Genomic DNA, 17,489 nt, shown 5'->3' with positions numbered 1-17,489 from the left:
AGCGGACTAAAGAACTACTGTTAACACCAGGTTCATGTCTCCCATCGCACATTCCTTCCAGGATGAAATGCTTAAAGATGTAATGGATGTAAGTTTCCTGGAGTTAAGGAAAGATGAAAGACCTCAGAATAAAAGGTCCAAGAGAATACCAAAGAACCAAGAGAGAAGGGAAAACTGACATCTAGGTGTATCACAGTGCCATTTAAGAACATCAAAGGGAAAGTTCTAAAATACTATAGAAAGAGAAAAGGAGAACACACGTAAAGGATCAGTGATCCTACTGACTTCAGATTTTTCAACAGCAACACCAAATATAAAAAGATGATGGAGGGGGCTTCCCTGGTGGTGCAGTGGTTGGGAGTCCGCCTGCCGCTGCAGGGGATGCGGGTTCGTGCCCTGGTCCGGGAAGATCCCACGTGCCGCGGAGCGGCTGGGCCCGTGAGCCATGGCCGCTGAGCCTGCGGGTCCTGAGCCTGTGCTCTGCAATGGGAGAGGCCACAACAGTGAGAGGCCTGCATACCGCAAAAAAAAAAAACGACGATGGAGAACTGTTTCAATGTGTTAAAGGAAAACAACTTAGAGAACACAGAATTTCATACCCAGCTCAAACTTTAAAATAAGAGGGCTTGATAAAAATATTCTCTTTATACAGGCCTCAACATAATGATGACAGTAGATGTGAAGGAACTAAACTTACCAGTGAAAAAGACAAAGGTTGATAGATTGAATATAACTCTATATACCACTCATGAGGGGTATATAAAACGTTCAGACTTTAAGAGGAAGCGGGTGGAATGAGCATACCAGGAAGATACTAACCAAAAGAAAACTGGTTTAGCCATATTCGTGTATAAAATAGACTCTAAAAGAAACTATTGTTAGCAATAGAAGGGTCACTACATAATCAATAAAACACAATGTATTAATGTAAACAAAATATAATGGCACATAAGTGAAAGTTAAAATATAACAGTAATTTTGGATCTTAAGAACACATAGTGGTGACGTTTCTGTTTCAAGAATTTAGGGGGAAAAAGCACCTTAAAGCAAAGAAAAGGTAAAATAACAGTAGAAATTAGCAAAATACAAAACAAAAAATACAATAAAGCCGTAAGTTGGTTCTTTAAAAGAAAAAAGTTGGTTAAAGAAAGGTGAGATATATATGCATAATAATATTAAGGAAAATGAAAAGTATAGAAAAATTAGAGATTAAAAAGTTAATAAAACTTGATGTCTGTGGGTATATATTAAAGTTTTGAAAACCTGGACAAAATTCACATAACTTCAAAAAATATCATAGCTTAAATAAGCGAAATGCTTGAACAATTCCATAACTTCAAAAGCCATAAAAGCAGTGGTTGAAATCTTCCCATAAAGGAAAACCCCCCGACTCAGTTTTAATAGTTGATTTCTTCTGTTTCTGAAACACATCCCAATTTCACATGAACTTTTCTAGGAAAGAGAGAAGATGAGGCATACTCTCTACCCCGCTTGTTCTGTGAGGCCGCCATAGCCTTGACGCGGGATTTGGACAGACATACCCTGACCGTTGCAAGTCTGTTGCGCTCGTTAAAATCGATGAAAAGTGTTCTAAATACAGTAGCAAATTAGATCTCACACTGTGCAGAGAAGGTAGGTTTACTTCAAGTGAGCGAGAAGCGTAATGTTAGAGAGCTCATGAATCTCTAGTAGCCGTATGAAGAGATGTTCAGCAGCACTAGTGATTTAGGGAAATGTCACATCAGTGACATTCCATGATGGGCGCCTTCAGTAGACCAAGACCAAGGGGTCTGACAGTGCCAACTAGTGGGAAGAGGTGGAGAATCATCGCATATTTGCCCACGGGAGTGCAAACGTGAGGGCCTTGGATGAGAATTTAGCCTTGAGTACTGCAGCTGAATGTTCACCTGGGTATATACCCACCAAGAGAAATTTTGCAGAAATACAAGAGACATACCAAAGAATGTTTTTCGCAGTGCTGTTCACAATATCAGAAAATGTGGAAGCAATTCGCATGGCTATCAACAGCAGGGATACTGTGTGGTACTGAGCAAACTGTGTTCTGGTAAACAAGAGAACATTATACCATAGTTCAGGCGCTCGATCTACAGTCATGTGCAACAATACAGATGACTCTCAGCAATGTAACTGTGAAACGTAACCCCGAAGGATTACATCTTGTCCAGTTTTTTCATAAAATGAAATACAGCTGAAATCTAAAATACATTTTGGAAAATCATATAGATGGAATAAGGCTGTTTTTAAAAGAAAGCAAGTGAGTAATGAACGTAGTAATCAGGAGGAAGATGACCTCAGCAAATAGATTGGGGCCTGTGGGGCTTATGTGGATCGGTGTGAGTTCTAGCTTTTGTTTAGGTGATGGGTTCCTAGTTACTTCATTCAAAGGATGGCATGGTCCGTTGATGAGTGTGTGAGGAACCAAGGATTATGATTATATAGATACATTTCTGTGTGCCAAACTTCCAAAAACACAACACATACACAGATTGTGTTAGGGTTCTCCTGGGGCGGCGGGGGGGAGAGAGAGAGAGAGAGAGAGATAAAAATATATATATGATGACATATAATTTTATATGTATATATACGATTATATATGTGTATGAGATACATGTATATATGAGGTGTGTGTGTGTATACACACATCATACTCACCCCAAATCCATGGTTTACATTATGGTTAACTCTTGGTGAGCCTATATGTTTGGACAAATGTATAATGATCTATATCCACCATACAGATTCGTTTGAGTGCCCTAAAAATCCTCCATGCTCCCCCTATTTATCCATTCCTATCTCTCAACCCCTGGAAACCACTGTCTTTTTACTGCCTCCATAGTTTTGCCTTTCCAATAAGTCATATAGTTGGAATCATATAATATGTAGCCTTTTCAGATTGATTTCTTCACTTAGTTAACATGCATTCACGTTTACTCCATGTCTTCTTGTGATGTGATAGCTCATTTCTTTTTGGTGCTGAGTAATATTCCGTTATCTGAGTGTACCAGTTTATATATCCTTTCTCCTACTAAAGAAGCTTGGTTGCTTCCAGGTTTTGGCAATTATGAATAGAGCAGCTGTAAACATCTCTGTGCAAGTTTTTGCATGGGTGTAAGCTTTCATCTCTTTTGGGCAATTACCAAAGGATGTGACTGCTGATTGTATGGTAAGAGTGTGTTCCGTTTTGTAAGGAAAACTGCCAAACTGTCTTCCAAAGCGGCTGCACCGTTTTGCTTTCCCAATGGCAATGATGAGAGTTCCCCTTGCTCCACGTCCTCACCCGCATTTGGTTTTTGTCAGTGTTCAGGATTTTGGCCATTTCTAGTAGGTGTGTAGTGGTATCTCATTATTTTAATTTGCATTTCCTTGATGACGTACGACGTGGAGCATCTTTTTCATAGGCTTATTTTGCCGTCTGTCTGTCGTCTTTGGGAAGGTGTCTCTTAAGGTCTTTGGCATATTTTTTTATCAGGTTTCTTTGTTTTCTTACTATTGAGTTTTAAGAATTCTTTATATATTTTAGATCAGTCCTTTGGCAAATGTCTTTTGCAAATGTTTTCTTAGTCTGTGGATTGTCTTATTTTGTTGACATTATCTTTCCCAGAGCAGAAGTTTTTAATTTATGGAAGATCAGTGTATCAGTTATTTCTTTGACAAGATTGTGCCTTTTGTGTTTTATCTAAAAGGTCATCACCATACCCAAGGTTATCTAGGTTTTCTCCATTATATAGTTTTATGATTTACATTTAGGTCTAAGATCCATTTGGAGTTAATTTTGGAGAAGAGCGTAAGGTCTGTATCTGGAATTTTTTTTTTTCTTTTTGCAAGTGGGTGTTCAGTTGTTCCAGTACCATCTGTTGAAAAGACAATCTTTTCTTCATTGTACTGCCTTTGTTCCTCTGTTAAAGATCAATTGACTGACTTATGTGGGTCTATTTCTGGGTACTGTCTTCTGTTCCGTTAATCTATTTGTCTACTTTTTCACCAATACCACACATTTTATTTAACTAATTAATTAATTTATTTATGTTTGGCTGCCTTGGGTCTTCGTTGCTGCGCGCAGGCTTTCTCTAGTTGCGGCGAGCGGGGGCTGCCCTGTGTTGCGGTGCGCGGGCTTCTCATTGCGGTGGCTTCTCTCATTGCGGAGCACAGGCTCTAGGTGCGCGGGCTTCAGTAGTTATAGCCTGCGGGCTCTAGAGCGCAGGCTCACTAGTTGTGGCGCATGGGCTTAGTTGCCCTGTGGCATGTGGGATCTTCCCGGACCAGGGCTCAAACCCATGACCCCTGCATTGGCAGGTGGATTCTTAACCACTATGCCACCAGGGAAGCCCCTTTTATCATAGATAGAGACATATATGTGTATATATATATATATATATATATACACACACATATGTATATATATATATATATATATATACACACATACACACACATATATGTACACACGCACACAGCAGGTTCTTATTAGTCATCCATTTTATACATACTAGTGTATACATGTCAATCCCAATCTCCCAATTCATCCTACCACCACAACCCCCACCTTTCCCCCCTTGGTGTCCATACGTTTGTTCTCTACATTTGCGTCTCTATTTCTGCCTTGCAAACCGGTTCATCTGTACCATTTTTCTAGATTCCACATATATGCATTAATATATGATATTTGTTTTTCTCTTTCTGACTTAACTTCACTCTGTATAGCAGTCTCTAGGCAACCCAAATGCCCATCGATAGATAAATGGATGAAGAAGATGTGGCACATATATACAATGGAATATTACTCGGCCATAAAAAGGAACAAAAGTGGGTCATTTGTAGAGATGTGGATGGACCTAGAGATTACCATACTATCTTGATTACCATGGCAGTATAGTTAAGTCTTGAAGTTGGACAGCGTAAGTCCTCCAACTTGGTTTTTCTCCTTTAATGTTGTGTTGGCTATTCTGGGTCTTTTGCCTCTCCATATAAACTGTAGAATCAGTTTATTGATAACCACAAAATAGCTTGTTGGTATTTTGATTGGGATTGCACTGAGTCTCTTGATCAATTTGGGAGGAACTAACATCTTGACAATATTGAGTCTTCCTATCCATAAACATAGAGTATCTGTCCATTTATTTAGTTCATTGATTTTGTTTATCAGAGTTTTATAGTTTCCGTTGTATAGATCTTGTACATGTATTGTTAGATTTATACCTAAGTGTTTCATTTTGGGGGGGTGCTAATGTAAATGTATTGTGGTTTTAAGTTTATTCTTTATTGCTGGCTGTTTGGAAAGCAATTGCCTTGTGTGTATTCACCTTGTATCCTGCAGTCTTGCGATAATTAGTTCCAGGGAGTTTTTTGGTCAGTTGTTTTGGATAGTCTACGTAGATGATCATGTCATCTATGAAAAAAACCAGTTTCACGTCTTGCTTACCAATCTGTATACCTTGTATTTCCTCCTCTTGTCTTACTACATTAGCTAGCACTTCCTGTTCAGGGCTGAGAAGGAATGGTCAGAGGGGATTCTTGCCTTATTCCTAGTGCCTTTTTCTTAGGGGGAAAGTTTCAAGTTTCTCACCATTACATATGATATTAGCTGTAGACTTGTTTTGTAGATATTCTTTATCAAATTGAGGGAAGTTCTTCTCTATGCCTAGTTTACTGAGCATTTTTATCATGAATCGGTGTTGGATTTTCTCATGCTTTTTCTGCATCAGTTATGACCATGTGATTGATTTTTGTTTTTCAGCATGTTGATTTAGTGGGTTACATTAGTTTTCAGATGTTGAAGCCAGCCTTGCATACCTGGTATAAATCCCACTTGGTTTTGGTGTATAAATATTTTTTATACATTATTGGTTTTGATTTGCTGATATTTTCTTGTGGATTTTTACATCTGTGTTCATGGACAGTATTGATCTGTAGTTTTCTTTTCTTGTAATGTCTTTGTCTGGTTTTGGTATTTAGGTAATACTGGACTCATAGAATGACTTAGGAAGTATTCCCTCTGCCTTTATCCTCTGAAAGAGATTATAGAGTTTTGGTATAATTTTTCCCTTAAATGTTTGGTAGAATTCACCAGTGAATCTTTCCGGGCCTGGTGCTTTCTGTTTTGGAAAATTAATTATTTATTGATTAAATTTCTTTACAAGATATAGGCCTATTCACATTGTCTGTTTCTTCTCGTGTGAGTTTTGGCAGATTGCATCTTTCAAAGAATTGGTCCATTTCATCTAGATTATCAAATTGTGGATATAGAGTTGTTCCTTTATCATTTTAATGTCCATGGGATCTATAGTGATGCCCCATCTTTCATTTCTGAAGTAATTTGTGTCCTCTATCTTTAGTTCTTAGTTAGCTTGGCCAGAGGCTTATCAATTTTATTGATCTTTGCCAAGAACCAGCTTTTGATTTTGTTCATTTGTTCTTCTGATTACTTTGGTTTTAATTCGCTGTTATTTTTCTAGTTTCCTAAGGTGTAAACTTACATCTTTGGTTTTAGATCTCTCTTCTTTTCTAATGTATGCATTCATTGCTGTAAATTTCCCCCTAAGCACTGCTTTCACTGCACCCAGCAAATTTTGGTAAGTTGTGTTTCATGTTCATTTCGTTCAAAATATTTTAAAATTTATCTTGAAATCTCTTCTTTGACCCATGTATTAGTTAGAAGTGTGTTTACTCTTCAAATATTTGGGGGGGTTTCAGTTTTCCTTCTGTTATTGATTTCTAGTTTAATTCCATTATAGTCAGAGAACTGGCATTGTATGATTTCTATTTTAAATGTGTTAAGGTGTGTTTTATGGCTCAGAATGTGATGTCTTGGTGAATGTTCCATGGGAGTTTGAGAAGAATGTGTATTCTGCTGTTGTTGGATAAAGTAGTTTCTAAATGTCAGTTATCACCAGTTGATTAGTAGTGTTGTGTTAAACTATATCCTTACTGATATTCTCCAGGAGTGAAATTACCATTGGATATGTGTTCAGCTTTAGTAGATACTGCCAATCATCTTCCAAAAAAATTGTAACATAAAGATAGGAGAATTCTTTTTTGTGCCAGTATTTGGTATTGTCAGCATTTTTTTTTTTTTTTTTTTTTTTTTTTTTGCTGTACGCGGGCCTCTCACTGTTGTGGCCTCTCCCGTTGCGAAGCACAGGCTCCGGACGCGCAGGCTCAGCGGCCATGGCTCACGGGCCCAGCCGCTCCGCGGCATGTGGGATCTTCCCGGACCGGGGTACGAACCCGTGTCCCCTGCATTGGCAGGCGGATTCTCAACCACTGCGCCACCAGGGAAGCCCGTCAGCATTTTTTAGTTTTAGTTATTTTATTGCTGTGCAGGAGTATCCTGTGGTTTTAATTTTTCTCATGAGTAGTGATATTGAGCATCTTTTCATACGCCTATTGATCATTCTTATATAGTCTTTTTTTACCTGTTTAAAAAGCCCTTGCGTACTCTAAGATCCTATGTTTCTTTTCGACTTTTTGGTACTGTCTTTCATGCCTCGGCCTGTAACCCATGTAAAATTTACATTTGAATGTGATGTGATATAGGGAGTCAGATTTCCATTTTTTCCCTATATGTTTATCCAGTGGTTCCACCAACTTTCTTTTTCCCATTAAATTGCCTAGGTGCTTTTGTCAAAAATCAATTGATGCTGTATGTGTATGTTTATTTCTGGATTCTCTGTTCTGTTTCCTTGATCCTTGTGTTCCTACACCAGTAGTATACTATCATGATTGTTGAAGCGTCATCCTATAAGTTTGAAATGAGATATTGTGTTTCTTGAAGTTTGTTCTTTTTTATTATGATTATCCTAGGTCCTGTGAATTTCCATACAGATTTTATAATCGATTTGTCAGTAATTAAAACCAAAACCCTCCCAAAAAGCCTCTTGGAAATTTGATTGGGATCACATTGATTCCACAGATCATTAGAGGATAATCCAGCATCAGTAATATCTTACAGTTAAGTAATGTGATATGTGCCTCATTTATTTGTTTCTTCAATTTCTGCCAACAGAGTTTTGGGTTTTTTAGTGTAAAAGTCTTGTACGTTGTTTTTAGTTCATTCTAATATATTTTATATTGTTGCTGTCATAAATGGTATTACTTTTGTTACCAGTCCCCAGTTGTTGGCTGGTCTACTTTATAATTGGGTTTTATGTATTAACTTTTTATCACGTGATCTTCCTAAATTGATTTATTCTACTTTTGTACTTTCTTTTGGATTTTCTGTATTCACAATCATTTCATCTGTACACAGTGTTGAATAAGATTGGTGAGTGTAGACATCTTTGTATTGTTCATGACTTCAGGGGAAAAGCATTCAATATTTTACCATTCAGGTTTAGTATTTAACTCTTGAGATTTTTAAAACAGGTATCCTTTATCAGAATAAGGAAGTTTCTTTTCATCTCTAGTTTGTTTTTTTGTTTGTTTTAAAAAGTTTTTTTTAAATTTTATTTTTGGCGGCATTGGGTCTTCATGCTGCGCACGGGCTTCCTCTAGTTGCGGTGAGTGGGGGCTACTCTTCGTTGTGTTGTGTGGGCTTTTCATTGTGGTGGCTTCTCTTGTTGCGGAGCACTGGCTCTAGGCATGCAGGCTTCAGTAGTAGCGGCACGTGGGCTTGGTAGTTGTGGCTCACAGGCTCTAGAGCACAGGCTCAGTAGTTGTGGCTCACGGGCTTAGTTGCTCCGTGGCATGTGGGATCTTCCCGGACCAGGGCTCAAACCCATGTCCCCTGCATTGGCAGGAGGATTCTTAACCACTGCGCCACCAGGGAAGTCCCTCATTTCTAGTTTGCTGAGAGCTTTTATTGTGAATATATATTGATGAATTTTATCAGATCTTTCTTCTGCATTGACGTTTTCTTTTTCCTTGGTTACTGTAGTGAATTACAGTTGGTTTTTGTTTGTTTGTTTGTTTGTTTTTTGCGGTATGTGGGCCTCTCACTGTTGTGGTCTCTCCCGTTGCGGAGCACAGGCTCCAGATGCGCAGGCTCAGCGGCCATGGCTCACAGGCCCAGCCGCTCTGCAGCATGTGGGATCTTCCCGGACCAGGGCACGAACCCATGTCCCCTGCATTGGCAGGCGGACTCTCAACCACTGCACCGCCAGGGAAACCCTGAATTATGGTTTTTAAGTGTTAAATTATTTTTTCACTTTTGTAATAAAAGCAACTTAGTTGTGATTTATTATCTCTGTATGTTGTGGATGTTGATTTGTTAATACTTTATTGGGGATTTTGTGTCTGTGTTATGAGAGTTATTGACTTATAATTTTTCTTTTTTCAGTGCATTTTCCAGAAATATAGCAGGAACAAGAAGGGAAGTGTTACATCTTCCTGTGTTCTTTGAGAGACTCTTCATCTGATTTCCATTTGTATTGTTTTAATATTTGAAAGAATTTGCCTTTGATTCCTCTGGGCTTGAAATTTCTTTTGGGGAAGGTTTTTAATTGCAGATTCAAATTCTTCAATTAATATAGCTATTTATATTTTCTGTTTCTTCTTGAATCAGTTCTTGTATTTTGTATTATTCACTGAATTGCCCCATTTCATCTAAGGTATTCAGTTTATTGGCGAAAGGTGTTCATAATATTCTTATTTTCTTTTTCGTGTCTTTAACATCTGTAGTGATACAGCCTATCCTTTTTCATTCTTGAAAAAGGATAATGTTCCCTCTTCCTCCTCTCTTTCCGCCCCCTTCCTCCCTCCCTCCCCTGCCCCCACCCCAGATGGAGATGGGGATGGATCCAGGAAGAGACTTATCCATTTTATTAATGCTTTAAAACAGACAACTTTTCCTTTGAATTTTCTCTATTTTTATTTTTCTCTGCTTCTACTTTGTTGATTTTACTCTTTCAAAAATTATCTCCACCTTTTTACCTCACTTAGGCTTAATTTGTTAATTTTCCTAGGTACTTAGAAGAGAGATTACATCTTTGTTCAGCTCTCCTCCTTTTCACATACAGTCCTTTAAAGCTCTAAATTTCCTGCTAAATACTGCTTTAGCTGCATCCTGCAAGTTTTGATACATTGTACTATTATTTGCTTAAAATATTTTAAAGATTTCCTCATTTTCTTTTTGATCCATGTGTAGTCTCTAAACATATGGATTTTTTTTCTAATTATCTTTGTATTATTTCTAGTCTAATTCACGTGATCAACCTATTCTGTGTGATTTCTTTCATTTAAGAATTGTTAAGATTTATTTTATGTTCTAGTGTGTGTTCTGTTTTGGTAAATGCTCCATGTGTACTTGGAGGTAGTAGGTATTCTATAGTTGATGGATATGTGGTTCTGTATTTTTCAATTAAGTGAAGTCAATAAATTGAGTTCCAACCAAGGTAAACATTCTGTTCTGTTATCTCATCATACCTTCCTGCTGTCTTCTACTTCCTCCAGCTTTCTCTAGCACATTGACTCACTCAAGATAGGTAGCTTTATAATATATGTTTGTTGCCTTAAATTGGTTAGTCATGTACTAGGCCAGTCATCATTTTAAGGATAATGGGGGGCGGGAAATGCTGTAAATTGAAAGGCATTCTTCATATCTTCCAGCAGGTTAAGGGTTGTCTACAAAGACAAATGTGCATTTGTTGATTGCCATAGATGAAAAGAAAGCAGTTTACATCAACTCAGTGTCTCTGTAAGAGCTAGCGCAAAGGCACGTTTGCATTCTTGATACCAGGGATCACTGTTTATTAATTTAACCTAGATATTTGTTTGTGTTTGGACATTATTGGATGAATGTAAGGGCCAAATAAGCTCATGAAACAAATAATTCTCTCCTACCCTTCAAATGGATCACAGTGTATGAATAGGATTTTTTTCTGTAGTAGTCTTTGAACAGCCAATAATCATGGCTTGCCTGTCTGTTCCTTTAGCTGTCCTGTGAAGTACCTTAAGACATGGCCTGGGTAGGTGCTCAGTCAACCTATACAGGCTTTATTGATGAAAGGAAGAAGGGCTTAAGAATATTTCTTTTCATAAATGGGACCATTGACAGTATTACTGACTGGAATGCTTTCCAGGATGAAAATGTTACTCAGTAAAATCAACTAGTAGTAATGTATTTTCTTTTAAGAAATATTTGACTAAGGATTCATAACTTTAAGAGGAGACCTTGTGATGTTCTAGAACAAACATTATACAGCACTTAACTGGATATGTTTTATAACCTTTCTGAGCCTCTGGTTTTTTATCCTAATTCCCCTGTTGGAGTAATACCTACCTCTCAGGTTCTTTGATGACACCGTTGCCTTGTTAAAGAGGTGATGTGAGTCATATTCACCATCCTTGACTTGGTGGCTCTCCCAGAGATATTAGTGTTTTTAACTCTTGCTTATTTACAATCACGGTGTTAACGGGCTGGATAGAGCAACCAGAGCCAGGCATTGAGAGATGTGCCTCCAAGTGTGTGATTTAAGAGATGTACCTCCTGACTGCAAGTGAGGTTTCTGCTACAAACTCATCAGATCTCTTACATCTCAATAAATATGTTTATATACAGGCCCCAAATCAGGCTTTCTGTGGGATAGAAATTGTCTGTGACCATACTGTGGCCGTCTGTCCAAAATCAGGCATAAAAGAGAAAAAAAGGAATAAAATACAGAAGGGACAAGCACAGAAAAGCTAACAAGATGGCACATTTTGATCCAGTCGTGTCAATAATTACATTAAATATAATGCTCTAAGTATACCAGTTATGAAACAGAAATTGTGAGCAGAAAAAAAATGTCAAGACCCAAATGTGTGCTGTCTGAAAGAAACCCACTTTAAATAGGAAGACAGAGCTAAAGGTATAGGAAAGGTAAGAGACATATACCACGAAAACACTGATAAAAAGAAACCTGAAGTGACTGTGGTAATATTAGATGACTAGTAAAACGAAGAATATTACCAGGGGTAGAGAGATACATTATCTAATGATAAAACGGTTAATTCACCAAGAGGATTAACACTCTTAAATGGCTGTGCGCCCAGCAACAGAATTCATGAAGCAAAAAGAGAAAGGAGAAATAGACAAGTCTACAGTTATAAGAGGAGACTTTACTACTCCTTTCTCGGTAAGGGATAAAACAGATTAACCTAAAACCAGTAAGGATGTGGATAGCTTGAACAGCATTATCCACCGCCTTGTTGTAATTGACATTTATAGACTACTCCACTTAACAAAAGCCAAATACATGCTCAGTTCAAGTACACATGGATCATTTCTAAGGTAGGTCATATTCTGAGCCATCAAACAGTTTGGAATAAATTTTAAAGTATTTAAATTGTGCAAAATCTTGTCTCTTACCACAGTGGGATTAAATTATTGATAACAAAGATAGATGAAAAGCCAAAATATTTGAAATTAACTCACTGTTCAGAGAAGTCAACATAGGGAAAGCCTACGAGAAGTTCTAGGAGGTAGCTAATGTGTTTTGAGGGAAATTTATAGCATTAAGTATTTATATTAGGGGGAAAAGATCTCAAAACAATGATCTAATAAGCTTCTTTAAGAAAAAGAGCAAATTGAAGCCAAGGCAAACAGAGGGAAGGAGTAATAAAGATAAGAACGGAGATGGATGAAATTGAAAACAGAAAAACAATAGAAACTCTCCTTGAATCTAAAGCTAATTCTTTTTAAAATATTAGTAAAACCAATAAATCCCTAGTCAGAGCGAGAAGTAAAAGACATAAATTAACGATGTTAAGAATGAAAGAGGGGGCTTCCCTGGTGGCGCAGTGGTTGAGAATCCGCCTGCCGAAGCAGGGGACCACGGGTTCGTGCCCCGGTCCGGGAAGATCCCACATGCCGCGGAGCGACTGGGCCCGTGAGCCATGGCCGCTGAGCCCGTGCGTCCGGAGCCTGTGCTCCGCAACGGGAGAGGCCACGACAGTGAGAGGCCCGCGTACCACAAAAAAAAAAAAAAAAAAAAAAAAGAATGAAAGAGGGGACATTGTTACCAGTCCTACCAACTTAAACAGGTAAGGAGTATGTGGCATGAACAGCTGAGCCTGGACATTTGAGTACTGAGCTAAATGGATGACTTGTTTGAAAGGCGCAAGTACCAAAGCTCACTCAAGAAGAAGTAGAGAGCCTAAATATCCTTACAGCTATTATGCTAATTGACAGAGTAGAAATTTTCCCATAAAGGAAAATTCAAGCCCAGATGGCTTCACTGATAAATTCTACCAACGATTTATAGAAGAAATAATATCAATTCTCCAAAAAGTCTTCCAGGAAATACACAAGGAAAGAGCACTTTCCAACTCATTTCATGGTGCCAACATTACCTTGATACCACGGCCAGATAAAGTCATTAAAAGAAGATTCCTCATAAACACCGATGCAGAAATCCCCGAGTATTAGCAAATTGAAACTATAGTATATAAAACGGATGATACAACATGACCAAGTTGTTTATCCCCAGGAATGTAAAACTGTTCAGCATTAAAAATCAATCAATTCATCATGTCAGCAGAAAAGAAAATGAAGGTAAGCTATGATCATCTCAATAGATGTATAGAGAGAAATTTCTTAACCTGATTTTTTTTGGTAAATGGCACCTCTGAAATACATGCAGCCTACCTAATGGTGATGGATTGATTCCAAAAATCAGAATCCAGGCAAGGGGAGGACACTCCTACTGCACCTATTCAACTGGAGGTTCTGGCCAGTCCAGTACATCAAGGAAAAAAGAAAAACCACACACACATTTTGGAAAAGGAAGAAATAAAGCTGTCTCTGTAGAAGACATGATTGTCTACATAAAAAAACCAAAAACAATCTTCAAGAAAACGACTTGGCATATACAAAACCAAGTGTATTTCCGTGTGTACTAAAAATGAATATTAGAAATTTTAAAAGTATAGTTTCATTTACAATAAAGCAAAAAAAATCTTTGAAATAGATTTCTGTTGATATTTGCAGGGTATGTATGTGCTGAAAATTACAAAACCCTAAATGAAAGAAATAAAATGACTTCTTAGTAACTGGAGAGACATTCTGCGTTCTTGGATTGGAAAACTCAGGTGTTGTTGGGAACTCACCTCTCCCCGTATTGGTCGGTGGGTTTAACGCAATCCCAGTCAAAGTCTCAGCAGGGCTTTTTGTAGAGATTGATGAACTATTCTCCCAATTGTACAGAAAAGTTCCAGTTTTATAAGTTTTCCACAGCTATTCTGCCAGTCTGTCACTGGAAAATAGATAACTGCATGAGAAGGTAGCTGATCATATAATTTCTTCAAGAGAAAGTGGTAAAGTCTGGATTTCAGGCTTTCTCTTAGGTCATATCTCACAAGAAACTTTAAATTTTTCAAACTAAGGAGGTTTCACCTTTGTGCCCGATAAATCTTTTGGGGAAAAAAACATTAAGCAACAGAACGACTCTCTGGGCTATTTTCTGGTTTTGATTTTTTTGATATTTAGTTGACAATTATAGTCTGTGTGATTGAGCAGCATACAGTCTCAGGATTAAACTAACATGTTCTTTCTCCAAACTCCCTGCATATTGGAACATTAGAATTCTTTTGGTTAGTTTTAGAAGCATTCTAGAATTTTAAAACATTTTGCATCTAATATAATGCAGAAAACATGAAATCTACATAATGTATGCAGCGTAACTAATATTAGAAGCATGTTCAAGGAGCAGCCTGTGGGGTTAATAGGGTTTAATTTGCAAGACAAGTGAAGGCTTATTTCCTCCTAGGCACTCTGCTCTTAATTCTTGTAGGGCCACTTTTGAAGAATAGTCCCTTAATAGATGACGAGAACCCTTGTTGGGCAGGAGCGGAGGAGCCAGCAGTGGAATCAGACGGCCTTTGCACTCAGACGGGGGTTCCCAGAACACAGAGCTGTTTATTAAAATGCACTGCCTAAATAGTTCTGTGATGGTTTCCTCACAGGGCCACGAAGTGGGCGGAAGGGATGCATAAATGCTTTACCTCTGTGATAGACCTTGATTACAAAAATAAAAATAGACCTTCCGAATGCCCCCACACACAGAGGGGAAGTTTTTAAGGAAGTCAAGATATCTCTACACTTGGGAATATTCTGCTTTTTGGTTTTGGTTTTTTTTTTTTCAGTACGCGGGCCTCTCACCGCTGTGGCCTCTCCCGTCGCGGAGCACAGGCTCCGGACACACAGGCTCAGCGGCCACGGCTCACGGGCCCAGCCGCTCTGCGGCACGTGGGATCCTCCCGGACCGGGACACGAACCTGCGTCCCCTGCATCGGCAGGCGGACTCTCAACCACTGCGCCACCAGGGAAGCCCATATTCTGCATTTTTAAAAAACCGTTTTCAAGAATCTTTCTAACAAAGGAAGATCCTCATTATAGATATCCCACCTGAACTGAAGAAAATTTAAATGATTAAAAATAGAAGACTGAAAGGACTATGTTTAGTCAGCAGTGGTTATCTCTGGTCGATGGGATTTCAGGTAACTTATAACTGCCTAAGTGTGAGCCCACAGGATTTAACGGAGCTGGCTTTAGGGTTTTGCAGCTGGAGACACCCATGGCGTTTGAGACGTCCCAGTCTTCGAGCTGACCATCGCCTCACTGAATGCCAGTAGCATCCCCCAGTCACTGTGACAGCCCACAATGCCTCCACGTTTCCTGAACATCCGCAGGCAAGCACTAGCCCTGCCTGGGAACCCTAGGTCAGTCAGTAGCTCCCACGGTTGGCAAGAGAGCATCCGGAAGCAGGTTAATGTGGGACGATGGCCTGTAGAGGAGGTCGAGCTAGCAGAAGGCCGGGGGACGTCTCCAGCTCCCTTTTTACTGATGACTTATGGACAGAAAAGGGGGTTTGTAGCCCAGTGGAAACCTGTTAGAAAACCAGGTGACTCTGTCATGTTTTGTCCTGCCGCTTTCCCCCTGCCCCTGCTCCTGGGGCTGGGGCTGTCTTGGGACGCCCCAGGATTAGGCATCCCCCACCCCAGGGCAGACGTGTGCCGTGGAAGGGCCGGCTCTGGCTGGTCAGGGATCTCCTAGAGAATAGGAAGCTTCATTCAAGGAGGAAAACCGGAGTTAGCAGTTTGGAGAACTCAGATGTTTAAAACATGAAAAGAAGCAGAACTTTGAGTTGCAGAGGTTTTGAGTTTCACGATCTTGATGTGCCAGCGTCTCTCCTGGGGCTGACAGATCCAGGGGGAAGGGTTCAAAGGCACAGAGCCCGTTTAAGTGGGGCCCTGGCGCACAGACTCACCGAGAAGGGGGTGGCCAGCGGCGGGGCCGGTGTGGGAGCTGAGCCTCCGTCCTCCTCGGGCCTCTCTCCAAGCAGGGGCAGGGCCCGGGCCTGGCCGCGTGGAAACCACCTGCAAAGCTCGTGACTGTTCAGTTCCACAGAAAAGGGCACCAGCACACTGATTTCTTTCACATTCACACGGGAACGTAATGATTTCTTCAGCTTTTAAAAGGACTCTGGACTTAAGCTCTTGGTGGTGCCTTTCTGAGCCTGCGTTCACGACATCCTCTGTTTGGCCTTAACAACCAGCCCGGATCCTGGGGCGTGCTGCAGATCAAGGCACTGAATACTGGTTATGTCGACGTTTTAGAAATTGAGTTCTTAAATTAGAGTTCTTAAACCAAAATTTTGACCTTTCGTTTATGGAGCAATGACCTGGATTGAGGGTTTTTTTCCCCATCTTTTTCCCAAACCACTCATTCTTTCAGTAGGCATTTGAGTATTTTGAGGAGCTCTTGGTTTGTCTCATTAATCCCTTCATAACAGAAGCATCTGTGGGCGGCCTGCAGCAGCCCAGGCCTCCCTCTACCTGCAGGGACCCTTGCCTGGGCTCAGGTACCCCTTGCTCAGAAAGGCCTTCCCTACCCGCCCTCTGAAGAGGCTCGTCACGCTCCAGCCCGTCACCATGCTGTGTACTTCACGGCAGTCGGCATGTTCTAGTCATTCATTTCTGGGGGTTTGTGGGGTGCTCCATTGTTCCCCTCTCCCAGAGCAAGTGCTCTAGGGGGACCACGTCGGTCTCATTCCTCTGTGTCTCTAGCATCTCTAACACTGTCGAGCTCAGGGTAGACGTTTGGTAAGTATTCACTGGATGAGCAGATGAATGGATGAGAACAGACAGGGTGTAAAAGCCTTCAGGGAAGGCAGACAATTAAAGTGATGATGATAAAGTGAATCTCGGTGTGTGGTGAGGACCGTAGCCCACAGGGCTGTGGGGCTCGTGGGCGGGGAGGTAGCCCAGGCCGGGATCCGGGAAGGTCGGTCTGGGGGTGTGAAGTTCAAGTGGACGCAGCAGGACACTGGAAGGAAAGGGGGCCGGGGTGGTGGGGAGGCCGTGAGAAATGAGGCCCCACCGCGTAGGGCTCTGACCGCAAGGCCGGTGGAGCCCCCGGAAACGCTGAGCGTGGCACCTCCTGCCCCACGTTAGACGGGGTGTCTCGTTTTAACCCCTGGCCCGACGTCTCCTGATCTGTCCAAAGGAAGTAAAACCTTCTGAACAGAGCTGTTGTAAGGATTAAATGAGAAACA

The 17,489-nt window shown here is 40.3% G+C and overlaps 1 protein-coding gene across 5 annotated transcripts in view; it reads left to right on the top strand.

Annotated features, from left to right (window-relative positions):
- Nucleotides 1–17,489, top strand: part of MGMT (O-6-methylguanine-DNA methyltransferase) — a 284,941-nt gene that overhangs the window by 161,075 nt on the left and 106,377 nt on the right. The gene's annotated exons all lie outside the window — the stretch shown is intronic.

Source organism: Kogia breviceps, chromosome 2 (assembly GCF_026419965.1).
Source record: "Kogia breviceps isolate mKogBre1 chromosome 2, mKogBre1 haplotype 1, whole genome shotgun sequence".
Taxonomy (NCBI): domain Eukaryota; kingdom Metazoa; phylum Chordata; class Mammalia; order Artiodactyla; family Physeteridae; genus Kogia; species Kogia breviceps.
Note: the sequence above shows the minus strand (reverse complement) of the source record. Positions and strands in the feature narration are given on the sequence as shown.